This window comes from Urocitellus parryii, chromosome 3 (assembly GCF_045843805.1).
Source record: "Urocitellus parryii isolate mUroPar1 chromosome 3, mUroPar1.hap1, whole genome shotgun sequence".
NCBI classification, from domain to species: Eukaryota; Metazoa; Chordata; class Mammalia; order Rodentia; family Sciuridae; genus Urocitellus; species Urocitellus parryii.
The window spans coordinates 19,172,609-19,185,780 of record NC_135533.1 but is presented as its reverse complement, the minus strand read 5'-3'; the positions used below and the strand labels follow the sequence as shown (position 1 = coordinate 19,185,780).

The 13,172-nt window shown below is 39.0% G+C and overlaps 1 pseudogene; it reads left to right on the top strand.

The window, feature by feature from the left end:
- Positions 1-775: 775 nt before the first annotated feature.
- On the top strand, positions 776-1,760 carry LOC113185611 (protein tyrosine phosphatase type IVA 1 pseudogene; annotated as a pseudogene).
- Positions 1,761-13,172: the final 11,412 nt, after the last annotated feature.

Here is a 13,172-nt window from a genome sequence, read left to right as displayed (position 1 = left end):
GCCCAAAAAGAAAGAGAGAAAGGATCATGAGACATAAATATCACAGGATTGGTGTAAGAAAATTAGATAATTTATGAAAAAAAAATTTCATTATATAATATATATTCAAAAGAATATATAAGATTTCTGAATATTAATTAAAAGATTTACAATAAAATAAACACACATGTTCTCAAAACCCAGGTTAAGAAATAAGCAGTAATTTTAAAGTTGTTTTAAGTATCTCCCTGACAGCAAGACTCACACCCTTAGATGTTGAATAAATCCTATTCTTGTTCTCCTGAATAATTTATGAACTATGATTGTATCCTTAAAAATATGCTATTCAGTTTCCCTATCTTAAAACTTTATATAAATGGAATTTTACTGCATAATCTTTCTGTGACTGTTTTTTTCCCCTTCAGATTCTGTTTTTTCAATTCATCCATGTGGGAGCACGTGGCTGTAGTTTGTACAATTTGAGAAGATGCCATGAGAGTTTTATGTCAATACCCATGTAGATGGCTTTTTATCAGGTTAAAGAAATTTTGTTCTTTCACTGCCTGGTGGTCTGATGCCACTGCCAGCATGGCCACTGCCTGGGAACCAAGTGTGTGATTAGGCCACAGTCTTCAATTCAATGAGTAGACAGATGCCTCAATTCTGGGGTGCTCTTGGGCACACATTTATGGAGTTTCTGAAGGGCACTGGAGCTCACTGCCAGAAACAGCACAGCCTCTATGCAGACAAGTGAACTGTAGAAATTCATTACAACGCCACCAGGAAGCCCCCTAGAATGGTCAGCCTGGACAGAGAAGTGTTGGATTGAAATCCACAGAACATTTTACAGGAGATCTCACCTGGACAGGGTAGGCCTCGAGTACTTTCTTTATATTGCTTCCGTGTTCCTGGATTGAAGAGTTGCTGATTCGTATCAGCAGCTCATCTCATTTCCCATTCCTCCCAACTTCATACTCAAAGCTCTGAGAATATCAAGTGGAGAATATTGAAGTAGACTTCTGTTACTTTGCATCATTTCTGTGTTCAATTTTTAAAATTCTTTCATAACCCTATTGAGTGCTTTTTTTTTAAAAAAAAAAAACTAAATTAATATGGCTCAAATGAAGCACCTTTGCTCCTGTGGAAGTTACATATAAGAACATGGGATTCCTTAAGCCACACAATCCAACAGACACAACCTTAAACAAATTTATAGAGGAACTTAAGAAGTGTTATTACAATAGTGAGGGCATGTAACGCAACCTGTTGCATTATTGTAGAGAGAAAAGACATTCATGCTTTTTTAAAAATTTGTTCTTTTTAGTTATACATGACAGTAGAATATATTTTGACATATTATACCTATATGAAGTACAACTTCCCATTCTTCTGGTTGGATAGCATCCATGTTCTTGATTGGCCTTTGATGACCGTACACCACTATCTAACCAGATTGTTCATGACTGTAAGTCTTGTAAAAATTAAGTTTCATAAAGCACCTAGTCCTTGTATTGCTGTCCCTTGTGTTGCAGCCCTGGGGGAGCTTTAGTGCTTGTTGCCCTAGTAGTCTTGAAGGTGGAATGAAATATGAAGATGCAGTACAATTCATAAGATGAAAGCAGCATGGAGCTTTTAATAGCAAGCAACTTTTGTGTTTAGATAAGTATCATCCTAAAGTGCAGTTGCACTTCAGAGATGCCAGTGCTCATAGAAACAACTGTTGCAGCCGACAAAACTCAAAAATAGCACCTCATGCTATTGCCTTGGAAGTGAAACTTTAGACAGGATCTAATATGTCATACATATTAGCCAACATGTTGGTAAATAAGTCTGATGACGCTTCCATGGGATTATTGAAAAGTAGTCTTACCAGGCCACAAGCTTGCAAAATTTCAGCTTTTGTGTTCGGGTTGTGTTTAAGCTGTTTAGATGCTTAGCAGTCTTTATTCTTGCCTTTCAGCATTTAAAAGGTGCTTATCATTTGTACCAATTGACCTTTCCTAAAATCATGCAGTGTTGAGTTACTGTCTTTATATCTATTTCCATGCTAGAATCTTATAAAAGAAATTTAGAAAGATTAGGTGCCAAAATACTCAGCATAATACTTATATATTTGTAGTTTCATACAAATCCAAAATTCCACGACCTTATGTGACTTATTCCTTCAGTCATTTCTAACATTGCAAGGCCTAGATGGTCATTTGCCTGCTTACAATTCCCACGTACATCCAGGTATACATTGGGCTTGCTGTAACCGTTGGTTTGGGGCTTTATTTGTTTTTTTGTTTGTTTGTTTGTTTTTGGTTGTTAATTTTTACCAAGTCTTATGTTGATTATTTAATGTCTTTCTATAAGTCTTATTTTTTTGCTGCTATGGGAAACCTCCATTTTGAAAATCTAAGTTGTTACAGAAGCACACATCTTTAATTAATCTCCAGACCCCCCCCCCAAAAAAAAGCCTTACAGTTAATTTAATGTTTGCACTCGAGGTACAACTTAACAGGGAGGGCCTGAAAACAATGGAAGGGGGCTATTAAATATTTTTAGTAAAATGTTGCCTTTGTCTTGTGCAGAACCTGTAGGATATGATCTTTAATTTAGTAAATATTTTTTAAAGGTAGACATGCTTTGTTATTGTAGCTAAAACAATTCTCAATCATAAAATTTCTGAAATTCTTATAAATTTTTTCATAATTATCAGAAGTTGTTTACCAACTTACTTTTTGTTTGAAGTATTTTTTTCCTTTTCTTCCCAACCTCTTGCAAAAAAAAAAAGGAAAGAAAAGAAAAAAAGTGTGTTTCTGCTAATGAATTGAGTAGACATCTAATATTTTAAATGCCTTTTGAGCTGTGTAACTTAACATTTGGATACATGATAATTTTGTATTATTATGTAATTGATAAAATGGTGATGAGTATGGATGTGAGTTCAACCATATATTTGTACTGTCTGCAAATGTGTGGCTATAGTTTCGTGGAAGAAATAAATTGTCAGTGTTCACTAGCTTATAAAAAACTTAGTGCAAAAGCTTAAACATCTGAATAAATAATGAAATGCAAAAACAAAAAAGAAAAACGAAATTTTCTTTTTTTCCTTATTGCCAGAAGATGTTATCATGAAAAAACTGAGTTTTATCAAATATCTTTCCATTGTAATATGTATATAATTTTTTCATATAGTGTATTGCATTATTTTCTAATAGTAAATCAAAAATGATTCCTGAGATAACATCACATTGGCCATTTTTTATAAAGTATTGAGTATGGCAAACCCTATTTTATTTGGGATGTTGGCATCTGTATTTTTTGGTGAGATTGGTCTACAATTTTCCTTTCTTGAACTGTTCTAGACTGATTTTAGTATCAAAGTTGTATCGTTGCCTAAAATGAGTTTGAAAATATTCCCTTCTAACCTGTTTTCTGGAACAGTTTGTGTGAGATGGCAGTTCGTACCTGAAATGTCATATACAATTCTCCTATGTGGCCATCTTGGTGTGGTATTTTCTGTGTGGAAAGGGTTAAGTAGTTATTCATTTTTTTTTTTTTAATGGTTATAAGACTGTAAGTTTCCCTCTAACTACTGCTTTGGCTACATCACAAAAGTTTGGGTAGGTCTTACCTTTATCACTCTGCATGTGGTTTTGGTTTTTTTTTTTTTCACTTTGTATTAGGAGAAAGCCTAACAAAATTGAATTATGAACCTCAGAGCCTAATATCTATGTGGAAATACCAACTTCACCACTTTCTACTTGTGTGACCTCAGGCAGGTGGTTTATCCTGTGTGGAACCCCAATGTTTCATCCATCAAGTACCAATCTTATAGGAGTGGAAGAGAATTTAAAACTCTCAGTGCTTGGGACATTAGCTAGTTAATGGGTGTCACCTGTAGTGTTTGCTGTTACTTCTTCTTTAAACCTTGAGTTGGTTGTCTGCTTCAAAATATCCAAATGTCAAGGGGGCAGTTTCTAGTTAATTTTGTTATTGCTTCATAATTTTGTGTCATGGTGGCCGAAGGATATGATCCATAGATCAATTTGTTGAAATCCATTGAGGCCAACACTTTGGCTAATCATGCCATTGATTTTCATGAATGCTTAGAAATATGTGCTCTCCAAGAATAAGATCATTAACGATGCCATTCCATTCTTTTCCTTTGCTGGTAATTTTGTCTGCTTAATCTAAGAAAGGTGTGAGCATCCTTAAAGCAGATGAGTAATCTTTGAGTGTCTTATGTTTTGTTTTGAAATAAGGGGGGTTTATTCTCTGGCAGCTCTGGAGGTCAGAAGTCTAAAAGCAGGTTGCAGTGGGGTTAGTTCCTTCTGAGGCTCTGAGAGAAATCTGTTCCAGGCCTCTCTCCTAGCCTCTGGTGGTAGCCAACAATCCTTATAGACACATCGCTCCAATCTTTGCCTGTTACATGGTGTTCCCCTGGGCGTCTCTGTGTCCAAATTTTCCACTTATTATAAACATACTAGTTGTGTTGTATCCATTGTTATCCATTGTTATACTTCATTTAATTTGATTGTATCTACCAACTAAGCTTACACTTACAGATTCTAGGTGGACATGAATTTGGGGGGAATACTATAAAATTCAGTATGGGTGGTGTAGAGGTAGAGGGAAGTGTTTATATTCAAGAGATTTTTTTAGACAGAAAAAACAACAAAGGGGCATTGATCTACTCTAGTTCTTTCTCTATCCAAATGTATTTTAAAAGCTGTTATCTTGGGTCTCTGGTGACCTTTGTTGCTGCCAAGTGTTCTTGCTGACGGAATCTATTCTACCAAAAGCAAGGAGAGCCATGGAGAGCAGGAAGCCACTCCTCAATGTCCTTGGAGGAGACACAGACTCATCCATTCTTTGGGTACATTTGCATTCACAGATTGGGATCCCTTTGGACCATCACTCCATGTCCTCAGATCAACTTGGCTGCAATGCATAATGTGCTTGGTGTGCTCTCCTAAAGATCTGTTCTTTATGTTCTCATTTTTTGTATCATGACTCTTCTTGAAATAAGAATATTCACATAGCACAGTTTCAGAAGTTCAGTTCATGGCTGACTGACTCCATTGCTCTTGTCCTGGAGTTCTCTGCCGAACGTCATGTGGGTAGAGACTGGTGGAAGAAGGCAGCTCGTTTCATGACAGACAGGAGTCAGAGAGCTCTAAAGTTATCCATCATTTTGTTTTAGAATTTACATAAAAATTTTCAAGGTACTATAGAGTTCCCATATACCCCACACCTATTTTCCTGCTGTGAACATCTGACATTAGTCCAGTACTTTTGGCATCATTAGTACACCAGTATTAATGAACTATTGTTAACTCTAGTGTGTGATTTATTCAGATTGCCTTAGTTTTGTTGCTATTTCCTGCTCTCCTGTCCCTTACTGGGGATTGAACCCAGATATGCTCTACTATTGAGCTACACCCCTAGCCCTTTTTATTTTGAAACAGGATCTCACTAAGTTGCCTAGGCTTGTCTCCAATTTGCAGTTCTCTTGCCTCAGCCTCCCACAGATTGCTATTTATACCTGATGTCCTTTTCCATTCCAGGTCCCCATACACATTAAATTTAGTCATCCTGTCTCCTTAGGCCATTCTTGGTTGTGACAGCTCTTACACTTTACTGGTTTTTGATGACCTTAATGGTTTTGAGGAATTCAGATCCATATTTTTTAGACTATCCTTCCAATGCTATTTGTAGATGTTTTCCTCATGATTAGACCAGAGTTTTGGTTTTAGGGAGGTAGATTGTAAAGGTTGAGTACGTTCTCACCATATAAGATTGAGTTCATGCTATCTGCATGATCTATCACTGTCCATGTTTACCTTTATCACCTAGTAGTAAAGTTTTATGCATATTACTTTGCTTTTCATTCTAATAGAATGTCATTATAATAAATATCATGATGTAATACGAAGAATCCAGAGTTCTGGATTCTAGGCCCATTTCTACCACTAAATTGCTAGTTACTATATAAGCTTTGGTTGGTTATTTCCCCTTCTGATCCTCAGAACTTTTATATATTCATAAAATTTGGTACTGAGCACTGAACCCACCCATGCATTACCCCTGAGCTACATCCCCACCCCCTTTTTTAAACTTTGAGACAGGGTCTTGCTAAATTGCTGAACTTGAACATGAAATCTTTCTGCTTTAGACTCCCAAGTTGCTTGGGATTACAGGCATGCACCACCTAAAAATTTTATATTTTTTTATTGGTGCATTACATAATAGTGGGATTTGTTGTTTCACATTCATACATGCACACAATATAACAATATAATCTGGTCAATTTCCTTCCCCAGTACGTCCCTTTTCCCTTTCCTCCTCCCTTCCCCTGGTCTCCCTCCTCTACTCTATTGAATCTCCCTTTTACTTTCATGAGATCCTACTCTACCTTTGTTTTGTTCTTTCTAGTTTCTACATATGAAAGAAAACATACAACCCTTGACTGAGTTTGGCTTATTCTGCTTAGCATGATACTCTCAAATCTATCTTCTTTTGAAATACATATCATGCATATAGGTCCTTCTGAAATGCCTTCTAAACAATATGCTGCAGCTCAGGTTGGAAATCATAGAAGCTAGCGCTCAAGGTGTCCCTGGTAAATAGGGCTGACCAATTGTAAGATATTGTAAAAAAAAATCATGCTGTTTGACTTTTGAGGTTAGATAATGAGTCACTGTGGTTTTCACTTTGTGCTGTATTGGACCACTGTATTGTGAACACTCCAGTAGCTTTAGGAAAAGGTTCATGTTGTGAGGAACTGAGCCCTCCTGCCAGTGCCAGTATTGGCTTCCCTGTCATTGAATGTACCATTTTGGAATCAGATTCTCTGCCCTATTCAAGCCTTTGGACAATTGCAGTCCTAGACATATTGACTACATGTCTCATGAAAGACCTCAGTCCAAAGTCTACTTAGCTAAAACATCCAGAATTCCTGAACACCAGCAACTGCATGAAATAAATGTTGATAAGTATTCATTAAAAACAAACAAAAAATAGCCTTGCATCCCAAAACTTTGAGACTCTTTCAGGACCCTCATGTATGGGAGAATGTGGGAAGGAGTGCTGACTGGCTTGTTTCCCAGGTTCTTCTCCCACTTAAACCACAGCAGCTCTGCCTTCATCTTAAGTTTACATATTGAGGGTCCATGTGGGATTTCATTTCAAGAATGGAGTGTGCTGCCAAAGATAAACTTGAAGTGGGGGAGTCATGAACCGAAACCTATTTCTATGCAAGTATGAGTTTGTCAGGATGAAGCCACTACTATGTATAACCATTAAGCACTCATTTTAAAAATCCAGTGTGTGGCTGGTAAAAAAAATAAATAAATAAACTTGAAAATACTGGTTTAGAGAAACACTAGATCAGATGACCTCCATAGTCATTTGTCTCTTACATTCTGATTCTACCTAGATCATGGGCAGCATTTCCTTTCACAGCTTGCTCCTCCTGCCATGAAATCAAATCCTAGAGGTGGGAGGTAAAAGCTCATAGTGTGCTGTTCACCAATAAGTTTATCAGGAAATGTCTCTCCTGTTTGTGAAGCCAAGCAGAGTTCAATCCTGGACAATGTTTGCAGGATGCAAGGGGACAGGTGTTTGCTTCTGTTGTCAGCATTTGATTATAATGACAATATTAACAACATGACCAATGATGGCCAGAATGTTCAGCACTGTGTGAAAGGCCTTGGATGGGGGGTTTCATATTTATTCTCTCATTTTAATTCTTATGACCATTATAAGGTAGGCATTTTAGAGATGGAGGAAAAGAAGGTTGATAGGTTAAATGATTCTCCAGTTACAAAATGTAGAGCTATAGTTACAGAACCCTTGGCCACCATTTGAATTACACGGGCCGGTAGTAGAATGGAATGGCTGCTCTGGGTCTGAAATATACAGATTTCACACTAGGGAATCTTTTAACAGTCACTATAAGAAAAGCTCTTCACTCATTCACCATCATTCCTGAGAGCTTACTCAGATCAGGAACTGCTCTTAGAAGCATGTAGGAAACCCTGACACTCCCTCAGGCTGTGCTAAGATATTCAAGCAAACCTGAGAAGCCATAAGCTGCTTCCACTGTTGTTCCCAGGATGCAAAGACCAATGTCTTACCTGGAAGCACAGTTAGGAAATGCCTTCAAGAAAGAAGACAGGTGTGGTGACACATACCTGTAATCCCAGTAGCTCAAGAGGCTGAGGCAGGAGGAGGATTGTTAAATTCAAAGCCAGCCTCAGCAATTTAGTGAGGCCCTAAGCAACTTAAGTGAGACCTGGTCTCAAAACAAAAAATAGAAAAAGGACATCGGATGTGGCTTAGTGTCTCTGGGTTCAATCTCTGATACCAACAAACAAAAGACAAGTGTTGGGGGGCTGGGGGATAACCACCATGGATCCCCAAAGAGAGGCCCTATAGGAAAACCTTCCTGGGCTGGACCCAATCCTGATTGTGCCTATCCTGACTGGGTACTCTATCACCCTCCCCTCTACCTGCTGCAGGGGACCAATAATGAGCACCACAGTATCCCACACTGGCTTCTTCCATAGAGGACAGCAAGAACATTCCATTCAAACTGTTTGTGAAATTTTATCAACACAAAGAATATAATGTGTTGACAAATCATTGAGAAAGTCCATGCAAACTATGTACAGAGATTTTCCAGTCCTTGTCTTACTTGTCTGTGTGATCTAATAAAATGTAGTTTCATTTTTTTCAATTATTATAAACAATTCTACTCTGGTTACAGTGTTGTTTGGGTAGAACCCCAACTGTTTCACAAATGCATGTTATGTCAGCAACTATACAAGGGCAAAGCTTCTCAAAGATGGAGCAGCACCAACTTATCTTCCACCAACTTGGCCCCCTGGAAGGACGCTTCACTCCTCATGGCAAGTTCACCTACATCCCAAGGCTGGGATGGAACCTGCCTAGGAAGGTGTAGAAATTTGGTTTCACAAAGAAAAGTGGAACTTCATTGGCAAAGCAGCACCATCTTGATCCACAGACCCTCTCAGATCTATCTGCTCCCTTGGATGAATTGGTAGTGGAATAGAGCTGACCCTGCGAGCTCAGTCTGCTGCTCCTCACAGCCCACCTCCCAGCCTCAACATCATTCCACCTGAGCCTGAGCCACCAACTGCAGAAAATACTCCTGCTGGAGTGTCAAAAATGCAGAACCAGCTGTTCTTCCTCCCCTTGTGTTGGGCCTCCTCCCCACTACAGGCAAGGCTCCTTCACAGGGACAGTCCTTAGACCGGAAGTTTCTGCAGGAAAGCACAAAGGGAAGGTTATGCCAGCTTGCCTTTTCTCTCACTCCTGGGTGGAATTCCACATTGTCTCACTGAAAGAAAAGTGACCACAACACTCAGAGCGACCAAGAGAGCTTTATTGCAGCAGTGCAACAGAGGAGAAAAGAGAGAAAGAGAGAGAGAGAGAGAGAGAGAGAGAAAGAGAGAGAGCAAGAGACAGAGCAAGAGAGACAGAGAGAGCAAGAGAGAGAGGCCCAGCAGGAGGGAGTTTTTATAGCCCAAATCTAATGGGGTCTCTGGGTCTGCAAGCTGCCTTGTTGGCACACAAGGGGGTTAAGTGTTGGGCCTTGAGCGGCAGGCTGAGTGTTCAGCCTTGAGCGGCAGGCTGAGTGTTCAGCCTTGAGCAGGGGGGCAAAGTGCTCAGCCTTGAGTGAGGGCTTGGGCGTTTGGGCTTGAAAAACAGATGATAAAGAACCAGACAGAGGGTTTGAGTGGCCAGGTCATCCTGCAGCTAACTTTGTTTGGCAAGCCCTGCGGACAGCTTACTCAGCCTGTCCTGCACCACATCTTAAGCAGGGATCTAGAAGGCAGGTAAATTGATTTAAAAACTACTAGCACTAGGGATGTATCTCAGTAATAGAGCACTTTACATAGCATGTACAAGGCCCTGGGTTTGATCCCCAGCTCTAAAATAAACAAATAAATAAAACACCACTTCTTACTGGTGACTGTCTCAAAAATTTTCCAAAGTATCTTAAGGCCAACTCTTCACCTAGAGAAATAGGGGCTGGGATTAGTCAGTTGACTTGGTGTATCTGTTAAGAGTCTGCTCTTTATTATCAGGAGGTGACCTAGACTTGCAGTTTAGCTTCGATAAGATGGGATGTGCCTACTCCCGGTGAAAGGAACACTGTGAGGGACAGACACCAGGAAAGGGGCTCAAGCCAAAGGCCACCAGGTAGAAAGGGCAGTCTACACAGGTGGGGTTCTAGATCCCTCACACGACCTAGTCCCAGCTGCTCAGGGGTTTGGTGATTTCCTTCGTCCCAGCAACCACTACTGGCCAATTAATTATATCTTTGGGGCACATTTTAAACTCCAATAACTTGCTGGGTGTGGCCGCGCACCCATAATCCCAGGGGCTTAGGAGGCGGAGCCAAGAGGTTCAAGGCCTGCCTCAGTAATTTAGCAAGACCTCAGCAACTTAGAGACCTTATCATTCTATCTCATTTTTTTAAAAAAGGAAAAGTGTGTGTATGTGTGTGGCGTGGGGAGCACTGGGGTAAAATGTCCCCGGTTCAATGCTCAGTACAAAACACAAAACAAAAATCAATATCAATAACCTACAAAACAGTTAATGTGAGTTGTTAGAGGAAATGTGTAATCACCCAATCAACAGTCACTAACAAAACAACCTGACTTTCAGGTTAACCCTGTATCCCACAGCGGCGGTGGCGGCACGAGAGGTTCCTAATAAAGATGCTAAGAAAGAATGTAAGACAGGAAAATAATTAAATATTTTTACTGTGTTGTCAATGGATCTTCATTTACATATGCAGTGCTGAGAATCAAACCCTGTGTTTCACACATTCCAGGAAGAAGAGAACATGAGAGGAGTCTTTGGAGCCAACAGGAGAATTCAATTGTTGTGAAAAGCAAGGAATCCATGTCCTCTATTGCTGAGGATCTCCAAGTCACTCACTGGTTTTGCTGAGCCGGGTCTGGGTGCCATCCAGAAATGGAAGAGAATATTTACAAAAGAAAATACATTCTTCAGGAACCATTGAGAAAAAGGGATGTGTTCATTGATTTTTCTGAAGAGGAATGGAAATGCCTGGACCCTTCTCAGCAGACTTTATATGGAGATGTGATGTTAGAGATCTATAGAAACCTACTCTTTATTTATGACTTCCAATCAAAACCAAGAATTTTCAGGAGAGCAAGAAATAAAATATTTTTTTGCAAAACTTGATAAAGCAAGTGCAGAGTGTTCAGCTGCAATTAAGGATGCACCTCTGGGCAGGGCTTTTTTGATTTTTTTTAGGAAGGTAGGTGAGTGCCCAAGTCCCAGGATCCAGGTCAGCCTTTCAATGCTATTGGAATGTGATGTGATCCAATTGTACATCCATTCAGCCAAGGAGCAGGGACAGTGTATGTGTATCCTAATGGGCTGCATCAGTGTCATAGGGCTCTCATAAGACAATGAATAGATGGAGTTACACAGATATTTATTTGTCCTAATTCTTGAAGTTTTATATCAAGGTACTTGCTGGAATGATTTCCTTTGAGGCCCACTTACTGGAATGTTTTCCTTTGAGGCCCACTCTTTGAGATGTAGATTGCCATCTTCTGTCTCCATGTTTGCATGACATTTTCCTGGGTTTCTCTGTGTCCTTAGAATATAGGTTGCTCTAAACATTAAAGCTTCAGATACAATTGATTATACCTGCTGGCACCATTTGCATATTAAATGAACCAATTAAGGTTACCAATACTTTGAAAAGAATATTTCAAATTTCAAAAGAATATTTCCTCATCTAAGAGTCCTCAGTCTTTAATAAAGAGCTATTTTGAGAATAGCTCTGTTATTTTTCAGCCCATGCCCATTGAATATTATTCTTTGCAGCTCATTGTTCCATTCTTCGATGATGTTTAGGTATCACTGTTCTCCCTGAATTGTGTCTAGCTTCTAGCATTGATTTGGCCAGGCCTTTTGTTTACTTGGGCTTTCCCTCCTTTTTATTTATTTTTTTTAAAATTGTGCTGTGCTTTATATTACTTTCTCTAATGATGAGTCAGTAATCACTGCTTATTTCTCTTTATTCTTTTATCTTACCAGTTTTATTTACTTTTGTCTAATTAGTGGCAATCAGTTTTATTTACTTTTGTCTAATTAGTGGCAATCTATTACAGAATAGTCACTTTGTGATTAGTTAAGCATTATTTTAAATCGTTCTTGCCTATCTCACATTCAAAATAGTTATAAAATGCTAGACAGGTTTTCTTTATTTGGAGATTTAAGTTGTTAACAAGAATATTTGGTATATATTTTAAAAGTATGTATTTTTAATCTAAAGTTGATATTCTGAATATAAAGGTTAAGGATAATAATTTTCAAAAGAGTCACGAAAGCTTTGATTAAAATATATTTATGCAGCCAAGTGGCTGCACTTATGTAGATTTATGAAGAATTTTTATTTAAGAAGATTTTGTTGTGTTTTGTTGTTCAAAGGGGATATTTCTAAGACAATTTGCTGAATAGATTTTAATTAAGATTATGAAAGTAAAAAACAACAACAAAAAACACACTATCCCATCCTTCTCCTGGGTGAGCAAACACTAGGAAAACAACCAATAGCATTCAGGCCTCCAGAGCCTCGACTCTCGTAATCTTGCTGAGAGTACTCTCCCTAGCAAATCAGATGCCATTTATTTATGTTTTCCTCTCACCTTGTCTAGACCATGGGCTTCAGGAAAGCAGTTTCTCTCAGGTAGAGCTGCTTAGTAAACATCTGACTTTGGCTTTCACAAGTAGGAGGATCAAACAACTCATGAAATTAAAAAATGAGTGTATGTCCTGGCTTGGCCCCAAAGCTATGGTTCTCACCTCTGGTTGCATGTAAGAATCACCTGAAGTGCTTGAAAACTCTTGATGTCCTTGGCTATAACCCAGACCAAGATTCCAGGGGCAAGGTCCAGACATTACCTGCTTTCAAAGCTCACCAGGTGATACCAGGATGCAGCCACGATGAGACCCACTGCCCTAAAGCTTAACGGCAGAGCATGGGGAAAGGGTTCCCACTGGAAGGAAGCTAAGCCCTCAGTCCTGCTACATGGGTCACTGGCTGGCTCAATGGGTATCCAGGGAATGAAGGTTGGAAGTGGGATAGAGTGATTTATTGTTTCAAAAAACAAGAACAAAATGGAACAATA